Below are 16,681 nucleotides of genomic sequence, written 5' to 3'. Positions count from 1 at the left end.
AATTACTAGATTTGAAATAGCGGATCAAAAGATACAAATACTTCAATATAACATTTAATCGGCTTAGAACGATGTGAACACTTTTGGGCACTAATAGATAAATCGGATTTGATCAAAATTATAAGTTGAAAAGTTAAAACTAATGATACAAACGGGAAGATTACTTTGATACGAATCCGACGCAATTGGATTCATCTAAAACGGAGCTACGGATAAAAAGATATGATCAAAAGAAGTTTGAATATGAATATGAACAAATTTCGAAATTTTAAAATTTCAAAAAAATTGATATGATAGTTCATCGAATAGGTGGGATCAAGACGAAACTCCAGGCGTTGGTTTCATCTAATTCGGATATACGAGTAAAAAGTTATGGCTATTTGAAAAATCAAGGCCAAGTTGTTTTACGGAAGAAAAGTGCTATGTCTAAAAGAATTCTAGTACTAATGTGTAAATACGAAGACTAATTAATATATCTAATTACTCTACCGTATACTAGTGTAGGAATACTAGTCTAGAAATAATAAACTACGGGAGTAAAAAAAATACGAAGAAAAATACCTTTAGAATGCAGAGTAAGAATTAATTCCAATGAGGAGACGACTTCGAGAAATCCCGCCGAAGAGAAAAGAATATTTTTATTTAATAAATCTAGTTAAACCAAAATATTGATTTAACCCGAAATAGATGATTTTTGGGTGCTCCTATGGATCTATATTTATAGGTGGAAGGGAGGTCTAATGGTCCATAGGTAGGCGATGTGGGACTAAATATATACGTAATGTAGGCAAACTAGAAAAAAAAGAGGAAAAGAGAGGTGTCGCATGGGCCAAAGCAATTCGGCCACCGCACAGCACATGCACATGGTTGGGCTGGTTGGCCTGGGCGCACTATGTTTTTTTTTTTTTTTTGCGAACGAACAAAAAAATTTTTAAACAAAGAAGAAAAACGTATAAATGAAAAAGAGAGAACATTTTATATAGACATATTATATATCAAAATTTTCAAAATAAAATTTTCTAAAACTTGAACATATTTTCAAAAACAAAAAAAATACTTTGTTAAAAAAATTATTTTTTTGCAATAACTTTAAATGAAAAGGAATTTGAATTTCAAATAAATTGCAAATACTTAAAATTTTAATCAAGACATAGTATCCGATTTTTGGAGGGTCATTTTCCTCCTCTCGTTTGATTTTTTTTTAATCAAGGGGTTTTGAAAATATTCAAACTCAAAATTGAAAAGGGATTCAAAATAGAAAATTTTGGGAAAGTCATTTTATCCCCTCTCATTTTTTTGAGAAGTTTCAAATTCCACTCAAGTTTCAATCACTCAAACAAACAAACAATCAATCTAATAATTATATTAACATTCCAAAATTTATAATTTTGGGATGTTACAGGGGAGTACGTGTTTCTCACAAACTTTATATTCATGCTCACACATTCACTTTGATAGTCGGTGTTCACACCTTGCCACTGTATCATCCATGCTAGTTTATTTCTTTTTCTCGCTTTCTTCTCGTGTGTTCGTTTAGATTGAGAAAACCCAAAAATATATCTCATTCTTCTTTTGCTTGTTGGGAGCTTTCCCGTGTAAATAGTTTTCTTTTTCTTTGGGTCAAGGTAGAAGACCATGGTTACAATGTTTAGTGGCTCCCGCATGCATATTTGTTTATCTGTCAAAGAGCCATATTACTTTGTCTTCTCCTTGTGTTTGCTTGCAGATTCCACCTTAGTCCAATGCACGAACACTCTCATTATTGTTCACATCATTCTGTCGTGCAAGTGAAAGGTAATAATGACGATATATGATGAAGTGACTGGGCCTGGAAAAGCTGGTATGAACTCGATCTATTTTGTTTTTGTAAATATTACTAGCTCATCGTTCCTAATTAAGCTTTGTTATGAGAGAAACATGTTTGCAATGACAACTTAGAGATCATAGTTTCTGATGCCATGCTTAATTAGCTAGGAGCTTATAATGGTTTGTCTTGGATGCCAACATGAATTTCAAGATGATTATGATGCAGTATGATAGGATGGTATCCTCCTTTGAATGATTCAAGTGGCTTGACTTGGCACATGTTTACGCATGTAGTTGAAACAAAATCAACATAGCCTCTATGATATTCATGTTCATGGTGATTTATATCCTACTCATGCTTGCACACAATGTTGGTTAATTTCAATGCATATTGATGACTATTGTCGCTCTCTAGTTGGTCGCTTCCCAGTCTTTTGCTAGCCTTCACTTGTACTAAGCGGGAATACTGCTTGTGCATCCACTTCCATAAACCCAAAGTTGTTCCTTATGAGTCCACCATACCTACCTATATGCGGTATCTACCTGCCGTTCCAAGTAAATTTGCATGTTCCACTCTCTAAATCTTCAAGAAATAATCTGTTTTGTATGCCTGAATCGCTCATGTGGTGACAAGGGGCGATCAATATCTTCCATGCTAGGCGTGTTATCCTCGATACGTGTTTATTCACTCTCACTCACGAGAAAGGGGCTGGTAATTGGAATGCCCAGTTCCGTGCTCAAATCGAAAAGATAATTGCAAACAAAACTCCCCCTGTATTGATGTTAGTATGGACGGCACCTAAGTATTCGGCCAGTCGTGGAGTGTGATTGATCGGTGGTGGGGGAGTCAAAACTTTACTTTTCTGTTTGCGAACCGCCTATAGTATGTTTAGCATGGAAGATGGTGAAAACTCTTGGTCATCAGGTTGACAATGAAAGCATGCCACCCAAAATTATTTATCTCTGTCTTCAAAGCTTGACCTCTCGCATCTCTGCAAATCAATGCTTCCCTCTGCGAAGGGCCTATCTATTTATGTTTTTGTTGAGTCATCCTCTTCTTTCAAAAAGCACCAATTAGAGAGCACCTCCGTCATTTTTATGCATTGCTATTAATTGTTATTGAGTATGACTGTGACTAGATCTTCTTTTCCATGAATTACAATGTTCAGTCAGCCCTTGGTCTTTGAAGGTGCTCTACATTTATGTTTTGCGGTCTCACAAAGAGCTAGCGAGATACCATCTATTCATATTGCTTCATAATTGTTTTGATTGAAGTGTTGACGTTTGAAACTTAATATTATTGCTCGCTAGTTGATTATGCCATTGATATGAGTACATCTTGAGACCAAAATGTCATTGCTTATGTGGTTAGCTTATGATCTTGCTGGAAATCTGAATATGAGTTAGACATAATTGCAACAACAAGATCAAACAAAGTTCGTAAAAGTTTTTCTTTTGTCTCTTCCAGTTTGTCAACCGAATTGCTTGAGGACAAGCAGGGCTTTAAGCTTGGGGGACTTGATACGTCTCCATCGTATCTACTTTTCCAAACTCTTTTGCCCTTGTTTTGGACTCTAATTTGCATGATTTGAATGGAACTAACCCGGACTAACGTTGTTTTTAGCATAATTGCCATGGTGTTGTTTTTGCGCAGAAATAAAAGTTCTCAGAATGACCTGGAAATTTACGAGGATTTTTTGTGGAATATATAAAAAATACTGTCGCAAGAATCAACCGATGAAGTGGAGCGAGGAGACCACAAGCCAAGGAGGCGCACCGCCCTGGCCGCACCTGGCAGGCTTGTGGGGCCCTCGGGTCTCTGCCGCCTCCAACTCCAGCTCTATTTAGTCCCTTTCGCCCAGAAAAAAATCAAGGAGAAGCGTTCATCGCATTTTGCGATACAGAGGCGCCGCCACCACCTGTTCTTCCTGTGGAGGGTAGATCTGGAGTCCGTTCTGGGCTCCGGAGAGGGGAGATCGTCACCGTCCTCATCACCAACCTTCCTTCATCGCCAATTCCATGATGCTCTTCACCGTTCGTGAGTAATCTCATAGTAGGCTTGCTGGATGGTGATGGGTTGGATGAGATCTATCATGTAATCGAGTTAGTTTTGATGGGGATTGATCCCTAGTATCCACTATGTTCTGAGACTGATGTTGCTACTACTTTGCCATGCTTAATGCTTGTCACTAGGGCCCGAGTGCCATGATTTCAGATCTTAACCTATTATGTTCTCATCAATATATGTGTGTTCTTGATCCCATGTTGCTAGTTGTAGTCACCTACTATGTGTTATGACCCAGCAACCTTGGAGTGACAATAGCCGGTACCACTCCCAGAGATGACCATAGTTTGAGGAGTTCATGTATTCACTAAGTGCTAATGCTTTGTTCCGGTTCTCTATTAAAAGGAGAACCTTAATATCCCGTAGTTTTCATTAGGAGCCCGCTGCCACGGGAAGGATGGACAATAGATGTCATGCAAGTTCTTTTCCATAAGCACGTATGACTATATACGGAATTCATGCCTACATTACATTGACGAACTGGAGCTAGTTACATATCTCCCCATGTTATAATTGTTGCATGATGAATGTCATCCGGCATAATTATAAATCACCGATCCAATGCCTAGGAGTTTTTCCTACTGGTCCTTGCTACGTTACTTTGCCGCTACTGCTGTTACTGCCGCTAGTGTTACTGCTACTGCTGTCACTACTGCTACTTCTACTATCACACTACTCTGTTACTGAAACTTTGTTGCATATACTAAGTCTTATAGGTGTGGTTGAATTGACAACTCAACTGCTAATACTTGATAATATTCTTTTGCTTCCCCTTGTGTCGAATCAACAAATTTGGGTTGAATACTCTACCCTCGAAAACTGTTGCGATCCCCTATACTTGTGGGTTATCAGTTCCCCATGACGGCTCTGATTGTGCATAGGCTTCTGGTATAGAGCTGCTCTATCAGTACATATACAACATTGAGCTTTAACCAACAATTATCTTGAAGATTGCACCTGCGGTGTCCTGCAATGATTCAAGCACAGAAGTCGCCATGCAATTGGTCTTAGAGAAAGAATAGTAAGTGGGTTACTGAAAGGCTTCCGAACATACTCACCAAAGATGGCTTGAGTCATGTGGTCAATATGCCTTTTTAACGTTGATAGCTCTGCGGAGATGGTTTTCAGTTGATCTTTAGCATCTTGTGAGCACTTGGTCAAGGCAGCTTTCTCAGTTTGGAAGGATTTCCTTTCTTTTTCAAAGCCTTCCTCGATCTTCTCCATTTCCTCCAAGGATAACCGAAGTTTTTCCTCAAGCTTTGCTCGGGTGGTTTGTCCTACCTCAAGAGCCTTTGTAAAATTAGCGACTTTTGACTCGATAGCCTTCAAAGTTTCCTACACAAAAATTGGAGTAACAATAAGGCGGAGGTAGGACAACATGATCGATATGATAAACAAGATAATAAACAAGTCCCAAATAGATTGGAAGCAATATACTTGGCACTAGGGGGTTAATGCATGTCAGTTATTTTTTGAACATATGATAGAAAAGACCCAAATCATCTCAAGAAGATGAGTCGGCACTTGAGGGCTACAGGTCGAATTCTTTCACAAAAATCATCAAAGGCCAGATTCATCTAAAGAGGATGAGCCGGCCCTTGTGGGCTCACTACAGGAATCAACTTCTTTGCCATCTGCCATAGCGAACGACAAAGGGGCAGTTCGCAGACGACAAAGGGCTTTACCGTCAGCCTCTGTTCGGCAAAACTTCTATGACTACTATCGTCGGTAAAGTCCCTTCTTTGACGTGTGCCTCATGAAAGAGGACGGCAAAGGGCTTTGCCATCAGCGTATTTGGCCAGCACATGGCAAAGCCCTTAGACGGCATCCGATAGGCAACTACTCCATTAGGTGGCTAATAGAGGATTTGTCATATGTTGTATTTGATAGGTCTTTGTCGTCTGCCTATTCGGGGAGCGTTGACGTGTGCCATACGTCAACATGGGAAGCCCCCGTTGCCGCCAAGTGGCGGCTCTTTGCCGTCTGCCATGGCGGCCATTGTCGTCTGCTGGTTGGGCCAGCAAACGGCAAAGTGACCATATGGGTCAATCGATGCTGCCCCAGGATGCACAGGTGGGTGCCATGTGTCCTCTTTGTCGTCTGCTGGATGATGGCAATGACCCTTGCCGTCAGCGAGCAGACGGCAAAGAGGACATATTGTCTATGTTTTGTTTGCTTTTATTTATTTCCCTGCATTTTTAAAATACATATTGTTTCACATATAGTTTCTAACAGCATATAGTTTCAAACATCCACATATACTTTCAAACATCAAATAAGAACCTCAGGCCATGTATCGTACATTATATAAGAGCAAGAACATCATATATATAGGCCATAGGCCATGTATCGAACATCTTATATCCATACATACACATAGTTTCATACTATTCATCAAAACAAAAATTAAACAATAGCAGTCCATCAATGTTGGCTTCCATGAATGGCAGCTTCCATGAGTGGATGATTTGTGCAAAATGTGAATAAGAAATTTAGAATAAGAAGAAGAATAAAACTAGAAGAAGAAGAATAAAACTAGAAGAAGAATAAAACTAGAAGAAGAAAAAGAAGAAGATGGATAAAAAGAAGAAGAACAAGGAGAAGAAGGAGAAGAAGGAGAAGAAGGAGGAGGAGGAGGAGGATGAGGAGAAGGATAAGGAGAAGGAGAAGGTGGAGAAGAAGAAGGAGGAGGAGGAGGAGGAGGAGAAGAAGAAGAAGAAGAAGAAGTGCGAGGAGGAGGAGGAGGAGGAGGAGAAGAAGAAGAAGAAGAAGAAGAAGAAGAAGAAGAAGAAGAAGAAGGAGGAGGAGGAGGAGGAGAAGAAGAGGATGATTACAATACTTTTATTATTTTGAGCTTATTATGTCATTTAAGAAGAAGATACGCTAAGTTATGAGCTAACCAAGGTTCTTGTGATGTTTTTACCTAACTAAGCTAATTATGTCATAAATGAACTACATAAGCTAATTATGTCATTCTGGATGATAATTAGCTAAGTATGTCTTTCTTGGGGGAAATAGCTAAGGAGAAGAAGAAGAAGAAGAAGAAGAAGAAGAAGAAGAATATGAAGAAGAAGGAGGAGGAGGAGGAGGAGGAGGAGAAGGAGAAGAAGAAGGAGAAGAAGAGGAAGAGGATGATTACAATACTTTTCTTATTTTGAGCATATTATGTTATTTAGGAGGAAGATACGCTAAGTTATGAGCTAACCAAGGTTCTTGTGATGTTTTTTTACTTAATTAAGATAATTATGTCATAAATGAACCAAATTACCTAATTATTTCATTAATGAACTCAATAAGCTAATTATATCTTAAATAAACTATTGAAAACTTACCTTCATGGTCATCAAGGAGGAGAAGCACTAGGGTTGCTCTGGGCGGGTGCGTTTGGAGACGGTTCCCCTGGAGAAGGGTCATGCGATGCCGCTCAGGAGTTATTCTGCAGAAAAGATATTTTGCAATGTCTCATTAGCATCATGACACTCCAATGTAAATACTAGTTTATAATGACCATTGAAATCAATCCCACTATGCCAATCACAGAAAAGATCGGCATCACCGAAGGGGCCTCACCGGTCTTCTCGCATATAGACTGCACATTTGGTTTTGAAGAGTCGGTACTATTAGTTAGTAATGAAACAGACATTGCACGCATGATTTGGCTAATGTGAAAAAGAAACTTACCAAAAAAAGCTCGTACATGGCTAGGTGACCCGCCTCATTCCGGGCCCTCTCCTCCGCCAACAACCGAGCCGTGGTCCGGTCCCTCTCCTCCAGAATCACCTAAAGAGAAGCCTGGTTTGCCTATCTCTCTTTATTAAGAGCAACCCGGTTTGTCGCGCTCTCTTTTTGAAGAGCAGCCTGCACCACCACTCCTTGTTACCACTGTAATGATCGATGGCCATACACACAATGAAATGGATGAAAGTTTTCTGAGCCCGTACAACTAACCTCGATAGCGAGTTTGACTGGCCCGACAAGGCATTATCTCAGGATAGGAGCTCGACTGGCGCGCCTTGATCTCTGGGAGAGTGAGTGGACAATGTATTATCCCGTCTCCAATGACTATCGTGTCATGGGGCCTCCGCCACCAGATATCATCACCAGCTCTGGATCCAAAGGTTCCTGGCTCAGGCTAAAGTCCTCCCCTTTCCTAGCCTTCCCCACGTCCCTGTATTTCACGAGCTTGTGGTGGGAGAAGATGTTGGTGAACTTCTCTGGATGATCCAGGTGATACTCAGAGAATGCCTTGGCCTTCTTGTAGGAGGCAGTATGGGCCTTTCCATAAAGGTTGTACAACTCTGGCACCTCTATCTTATTGTGATGCGCCTAAAAGAGAGGAACAAAGTATTAGTAAAGGGCTAAGCTATCATGAAGAATGAATTGCATTAATCATGAAGCAAACCACATACCCAGCTCCGTCCGAACTGAATTCAGTTGGCACTGCCTTGATTGTGTGGCACACCAACCATTTGGGCACGCCGATCCTTCGCATTGTCGTGCATGGCTCGCTAGTTGCCTGTGCACCACTCATCCACCAACGCCTCCCAACAATCCATCTTATCCGCACACCATATCGGGGGCACCTATAAGTTAGTAAAAATAATTTTGAGCACTCCGCCTATGAATCAAATCAATAAAACTACGTATAAGGCCTTAAGAATAGGTAATTACCTTCATGTACTGCTCCTTCCTCAGATACTTTGTGTGGCACTCCTTCTTCTGCTTCTTAACACCAAACATGGCGTAGTAGTCTCGAATAGCCTGCGGCCGAGCCTCGTGGCATTAGTTCTGTAATAGCCGCCTGCACTCGGCCTCGAGAACCTTGGCCGCCGCCTCCTCATATCCCTCCTCACACCTGTAGAAGGTCTGCAATCAAACGAGACAACACCGATTAGTACAATAATTAGCTATATTGTAGATTTTAGATTGTGTAAATAGAAATTTTACCCAAAAGGTGTTGATCACCATCTCGGCCCTCGTGTGGCACAAGACACCATCTATAATCTCCTACAGCGGGGCCTACGCAGCCTAGTTGTTCTCCCAGGTAAACCCTACTGTAGTAATTTGACTCTCACCGGGCAACATGACAAACCCCGGGAAATTTATGTGGCAAAGCACACCAAGGACGGTGTTCGGCTTGCAGGATCCAATGTGATGTTTCTAACCCCTGCAGTATGACAAGGTCAACGCATTAGATATTTGAAGAAACTTGAAGACAAAAGGTAAAAAAAAAGTAAATGCACTTACCTCTCCCCTTCAGGTGTAATCACCGGCCTCTGCTCACGGGTCGCCAGTATGATCGGGAGACGTGTACTAAATGGGTGCTTGGACTCATTTCGACTAACCCTATATGTTCATGAGTCCTTCAAGTCTCCTTCGGCTGGAACCAATAAAATTTTAAGACTAGGGCTTTCGATGGGTTTTCACCACATAATTGGAGTTCATAAATTGCTTCAACTCTTCCATAATACTCAATACCACCTTCGCCGATAGCAGAGACACAACAATTTGTAGATTTCTAGTCCGGCATAGATAGCTCTTTGCCAAAGGTATGAAAGTGATACTCGTTGATGTTGTATTTCTCAAATGAACGGACCTTATAGTCAAAACCATTAGCGGCTTGTCTCAATTCGGCGTCCATAGACTCTAAATTAGCCTACAAGTTTAATACGAAACAATTGTTGCATTAGCCTCAAGTTATTCCAAGTAATGAAATGGTCCATTATTGTAGATTATCGTTTGTTTGAACCAAGAGATGAAACCGGGATAGCCACCTCCATGCTTTGCCATAAGCTCATACTCTTCGACGGAATCATTTTGGATCACCGCTCCATCCGAGAATTTGGCAACGTATCGACTGTATCAAATATCCGGGAATAAGAGCAGTTCAAAGGAATTAGAAGTTGGGGAAAATGTTCCGAGAACTTACTCGATGTACGACCACACTTATGTTAGGTTGTTGAAGATATACAACGACATGTTCCGCCATTCTTTGACGTCCAACGTTATTGGTTTTGAAGCACCGGCTGGTGCGAGCTTCCCTTCAAATATCCTAAGGTTGGATCCACCTTTTCTAGGGTCGGCATCGTTGTACTGAGGCTTCGGATTATGCAAATGACGATTTTTGGCTTCGTAGTGTGCTGTCACAAAGTTAGCCACCTCCTTAGTAATGAATGCCTCGGTCATCGATGCTTCAATTCTACGTTTATTTTTACATTTAGCTCCAAGCTTCTTATGCACCCTCTCAGTTGCAAAGCACCAACGATTTTGCACAGGCCCAACAAATCTTGCCTCAGTCGGTAGATGTAAAATCAAATGCCGCATTGGATTAAAGAAGCCCGGCGAAAAGATCTTCTCTAACTTGTAGAGCAACTCCGGCGCCAGCTCCTCCATGTCATCTACCACGCTAGGGGAAATTCTTTTGCACAAATAACACGGAAGAAATAGCTCAGCTCCGCTAGTACTATTCATTCATCCTCCGGAATAAAGCCACATAACATTACCGGCATTACCTGCTCAAGCCATATGTGCCAATCATGACTCTTGAGACCAAAGATTTTTAATATTTCAAGACTTACTCCCCTCTTTAGATTCTCTACATACCCATCGAGTAACATCAAATGAATTTTGACCCACAAGATAATTTCCCTCATAGTTGGCCTTCCAAGATTGAACCAGGCCTTTGGCTTCGACCAATTCAGCTTTCCTTTCGATTCTCGCATGTTTTGTAACGGTCTATGACATAGTGTCTCTTGATCGACTCTAGCCTTAGCATTATCATTTGATTTCCCATCTATGTTGAACAGTGTACCAAAAATGGCCTCTCTGATATTCTTTTCAGTGTGCATCATGTGGATGTTGTGTGGAATAAGGAGGTCTATGAAGTAAGGCAGATCCCACAAGCATGGCTTGTAAGTCCACGCATGTTCTGAATTATACCCCTTGAAATACACTGGATTCCCTGGATCAGGCTCGAGGGTGTTTAAGTGATCCAGGATCTGTTGGCCCGTCAACACAGGTGGTGCAAAGGATTTGACAACTTTACCTTTGGTGAAGTTCTTCTTGTCCTTTCTGAACTGATGGTGAGGATCCACGAACTGTCTATGCAAGTCAAAGCAAGAATACTTCCCACCCGCCTGCAAAAAATGAAACTGAAGGGCTGCCTTGCACGTGGGGCACGGGAACCTTCCATGCACACACCATCCAGAGAATAACGCATACGTCAGCAAGTCATGCATCGAGTACATGTACCACACATGCATTTTGAAGTTTTCTTTTCTAGCAGCATCGTATGTCTTGACCCCATTATCCCAAGCTTCTTGCAATTCATCCTTAAGAGGCTGCATGTACACATTAATATTCTTCCCCGGATAGTTGGGCCCTGGAATTAACAACATCAGGAATATGTTCTTTCTTTGCATAATCTGCATGGGGGAGATTGAGTGGAATGACAAATATAGGCCAACAATTGTATTAGGATGGCGTCATACCAAAGGGATTGAACCCATCCGTGGCGATGCAGACTCGAGGATGCCTTGGATCTGCCACTTTATCCTGATGTAATCCATCAAAATATTTCCACACTTCCACATCCGATTTGTGTACCGCCATCTTATTCCCATTCGCATCTAGTTCGGTTCTTTTGCCCAATTTGTGCCATATCATCTTTCTGGCTATCTCTTCTACCATAAAAAGACGTTGAAGCCTTGGTATGATTGGCATATACCAAAGAAGATTAACTGGGATTTTGGTCTGCCTATTCTCACCCATACCGTTGTCTACCACAAGATAACTGCAAGACATGCAAATGGGAGAATAGTCCAAGTGTGCATACTCCTTCCTAAATAAGGCACATCCTTTCTCACAGGCAAGTATCTTCTCATAGGGTATCTTCAGTGCACAAAGTATTTTGTCTGACTGGTACATGTTTGCAGGCATGACATGGCCTTTGGGTAGAAAGCGTTCGGATAGTGTCATCATCGCATCGTAGCATTCTCTTCCCAAGTTGAATTGAGCATTCAGAGCCATTACTTATCCAATGGCATCCACCTGACAAAGCTCAGTGTTGTCATGGAGATGATGTTTTGAAGACTCCAACATTTCATAGAATGCCTTTGCAGATTCCTCCATCTCATCGTCTGAATCCCGAGTATCATCAAATTCTTGCACAATGTCTTCGATCCCAGTACCATGCTCGTCGGTGCAACAACGAACCACCTCAGCTCTGGTGTGTTTTATAGACTCACCATGAAATGTCCACACTGTATAATTAGGCTTAAAACCCCTCTTCTACACGTGGTTAATCATTTCAGCCTATGTCCTCTTTTTATAGTTGTCGCACCGAGAATAGGGGCACCATTTTGTTTCCTACCCATTTGCAAATGCGGCTTTCACAAACTCCTTGCTTTTTAGAAACCATTCTTTGGTCATCTCTTTCTGCCTAGGGTGACCGGTGTACATCCACGCACCATCACTCATCTTGCCTAGTCGAACGTAGGGGCGGAGCTCGTCGAACACCAGACCCTCGCAGTGACAAAAACAACTGCACATTTAAATCCAAAGATGAGTAACATATCATTATTGTTTTTCCGTCAACCTAACTAAATATTTACAACAGGATGCCACAGCCAAGTTGTAAAAAAAGAACTTGCAATGCTCGTTTCGTCCACGCGGAGGCACCCCTACCTGAAATATATGGCATTCATGGTTCCATCGACGTAGAGGCACCCCTAACCTATATAGATGTCATTTAGGGTTCCATCAACGCCGAGGAACCCCCTAACTCGCTCGTCCCCAGCGCCCTCAGGTATGGTGATGCACGATCGAAGGGTGAGCACACCACCTCTTCTGATTTCGAAGACCTCTCCTCTTTGCCTCTCCTCCCCTCTCCGATCATTCTCCTAGTGAGGTCCACCGTCGGCTACCTCTAGAAGGCCGAAGAGCACCTTATCGGTCAACAGGAGGCCAAAGAGGTGTCGAGGGTCGGGATTGGGGGTCAGTGGCGTCGGGGGCAGCATATTAACAGCTACGCGGAGTTTCGTGCGGGGGTCTTGGGATGTCGTGTCGGGGTGTCGCGTCGTGTCGGGGTGTCAAGGCATCGTCTCGGGGTGTCGTGCCGTCATGTTGGGGTGTCAAGGTGTCGTTTTCTTCTTCTTCCTCTACTTTTTTCCTCTTCTTCTTCCTCTTCTTCCTTTTCTTCATCTTCTTCTTATTCATCTTCTTCTTCTTCTCCTTCTTCTTCTTCTTCTTCTTCTTCTTCTTCTTCTTCTTCTTCTTCTGCTTCTTCTTCCTCTTCTTCTTCTCCGTCTTCCTTCTTTTCCTTTTTCCTCTTCTTTCTTCTTCCCCTTCTTTTCCTTTTTCCTCTTCTTTCTTCTTCTCCTCTCTCCTCTTCTTCTTCTTCTTTTTCTTCTTCTACTTCTTGTTCTTCTTCTTCTTCTTCTTTTCTTCTCCTCTAACTAAGCTAATTAACAACTAACTAACTCAGCTAATTAACAATAGCTAATTATTAACTAACCTAACTAAGCTAATTTACAGTCGCTAATTATTAACTAACCTAACTAAGCTCATTTACATTGTTGGGCCTCCAAGTGCACAGGTTTGAAGGACAGTAGCAATTTTCCCTCAAGTAGGTGACCCAAGGTTTATAAATCCACGGGAGGCGTAGGATGAAGATGGTCTCTCTCAAGCAACCCTGCAACCAAATAACAAAGAGTCTCTTGTGTCCCCAACACACCCAATACAATGGTAAGTTGTATAGGTGCACTAGTTCGGCGAAGAGATGGTGATACAAGTGCAATATGGATGGTAGATATAGGTTTTTGTAATCTGAAATTATAAAAACATCAAGGTAACTAATAGTAAAAGTGAGCACGAACGGTATTGCAATGCGTGGAAACAAGGCCTAGGGTTCATACTTTCACTAGTGAGGTTCTCTCAACAATGATAACATGATTGGATCATATAACTAGCCCTCAACATGCAACAAAGAGTCACTCCAAAGTCACTAATAGCGGAGAACAAACGAAGATATTATTGTCGGGTACGAAACCACCACAAAGTTACTCTTTCTGATCGATCTATTCAAGAGTCTGTAGTAAAATAACACGAAGCTATTCTTTCCGTTCAATCTATCCTAGAGTTCGTACTAGAATAACACCTTAAGACACACATCAACCAAGACCCTAATGTCACCTAGATACTCCATTTTCACCTTGAGTATTCGTGGGCATGATTATACGATATGCATCACACAATCTTCGAATCATCTATTCAGCCAACACATAGAACTTCAAAGAGTGCCCCAAAGTTTTTACCAGAGAGTCAAAACGTGTGCCAACCCATATGCATAGGTTCCCGATGTCACAAAACCCGCAAGTTGATCACCAAAACATACATCAAGTACTCACATGAATATCCCATTGTCACCACAGATAGACACGTGCAAGACATACATCAAGTGTTCTTAAAGACTCAATCTGATAAGGTAACTTCAAAGGGGAAACTCAATTCATTACTAGAAGGGAGAGGGGGAAGAACATCATAGGATCCAACTATAGTAGCAAAGCCCGCGGTACATCGAGATCATGACATCTCAAGAACACGAGAGAGAGAGAGATCAAATACATAGCTACTGGTACATACCCTCAGCTCCGAGGGAGAACTACTCTCTCCTCATCATGGAGATTGTCGGGATGATGAAGATGGCCACCGGAGATGGATTCCCCCTCCGGCAGGGTGCCGGAACGGGCTCCCAATTATTTTTTTAGTGGCTACAGAGGCTTGCGGTGGCGGAAATCCAGATCTAGGTTTATTTCTGGAGGTTTCTGTATTTATAAGACCAGATGGCATCGAGAACAAGTCAGGGGGACCCACGAGGGAGTCACGAGCCCCCTAGGCGTGCCCAGGGGGTGGGCCCACCTGCCTGGCTCGTGGCTTCCTCGGGACTCCTCTCCGGTATCTTTTTCTTCTGGTATTTTTGATATTTTCCATAAAAAATCACGGCGAAAGTTTTATTTTGTTTGGACTCCGTTTGATATTCCTATCTGAAAAAGGTCAAAAACAAGGGAAAAATAGAAACTGGCACTGGGCTCTAGGTCAATAGGTTAGTCCCAGAAATAATATAAAATAGCATATTCATGCATATAAAACATCCAAAGTTGATAATATAATAGCATGGATCAATCTAAAATTATAAATACATTGGAGACGTATCAGCGGCCGGGCGATGAGGATGCCGCAGGGAGGCAAGGCATAGAGGAGGAGGGGTGCATGGGGAGGAGGGGCAATGGTGGAGAAGGGGCGGCACGGTGGTGGAGGAGGGGGTCATGGGGAGGAGGGCTTGGGGAGGAGGGGCCTGGGCGGTGATGGAGGAGTGGGGGCATGGATAAGAGGGGTGTGGGGAGGAGGGGCCTGGGCTGTGATGGAGGAGCGGGCACGGAGAGGAGGGGCACGGGGAGGAGGGGCCTGGGCGGTGATGGAGGAGGGGGAATGGAGAGGAGGGGCGATGGTACAGGAGGGGGCACGATGGTGGCGGATGGGGTCACGGGGAGGAGGGGTGGTGGTGGAGGAGGGGGTCGCGGGGAGGAGAAGGGCCCGGGGAGGAGGAGGGCTGTAGTGGAGGATGGGGCGATAGTGGAGGAGGGCGATGGTGGAGGATGACCGCGGGGAGGGCGAGCTCCGGCAGCGGGTCGCGGGGAGGAGGGGAGGGCGAGCTCTGGTGGCGGTGGATTTCAGGGGTGCAGGGAGAGAGAGAGATCCGTTATGAGGGAGAGAGAGGGTGTGTGGTGGGGGCGACGTCCGTTAGGGCGCCATCCTCTTTTTCGTCTGCCCCCCGATGGCAAAGAGGTAGAAGCCAGATGGCAAAGAGTAGCATCCATAACGTCCAGTTGAACAATGGGCTAGTGGCCATCCCGTACTCTGTGTCGTCTGGTTGTCGTCTCTTTTCCATCAGGTGGCAGACGGCACAGAGCTCAATGATGGAAATGGAATATCAGCCAGCGGTCAGTTCTTTGTCGTCTGCCTTTCGTCTCTTTGCCATCAACTGGCAGATGGCAAAGTGCTCACTATTGGCAAATAGTATATTTGCCATCAGTCTGTTCTTTGCCGTCTAGTTTTTGGCAGCTGACGACAAAGAGTGTCTTTGCCATCGGCCAGCAGACGGCAAAGAACAGGCTGATGGCAAATTCTCTGATTCGAGTACTGGCTATAGGTCGAATTCTTTCACAAAAATCATCAAGACCCGACTGATCTCAAGAAGATGAGCCGGCCCTTGGGGCTATAGGAGGATATATATATATATATATATATATATATATATATATATATATATATATATCTGTGTGTGTGTGTGTGTGTGTGTGTGTCTATGTGTGTGTGTGGAATACACGAGCATACCTCATATTTTACTTTCATGGTGCTTACAAGGCCAACTTCCACTTGTGGGCTTGCAGAAAGACGCTCAAGATAACCAGCCTGTAATTCCTCAATACTGAAAGTATCATCATTTAGAGACTCTAGTTTAGCTTTTCCTTTGTCACACTGGACAACCTCCCCGTTGTGACAAGCTTTACTAATACATCGGAAGGTCCAGGAGCAGTATAACTCGACCCAATGACGACCACTTATGCGTTCTTGTCATCAGAAGGTTCCTGAGGAATAGACGCGTCGGTACGAGTTGTCGGGTGAATTTCAACACCCATAAACGAAGCAGCGACGGCTTCTGCTTCTGGCTGAGGAAAATCGACTTGAGTTTCTTGATGATCTATAACTCGACAAGTGTCTTCGGAAGCCGCCGTGTCTACATTTTTCAGT

This window comes from Hordeum vulgare, chromosome 6H, assembly GCF_904849725.1.
Source record: "Hordeum vulgare subsp. vulgare chromosome 6H, MorexV3_pseudomolecules_assembly, whole genome shotgun sequence".
Taxonomy (NCBI): Eukaryota; Viridiplantae; Streptophyta; class Magnoliopsida; order Poales; family Poaceae; genus Hordeum; species Hordeum vulgare.
This window is presented reverse-complemented; position numbering follows the sequence as displayed.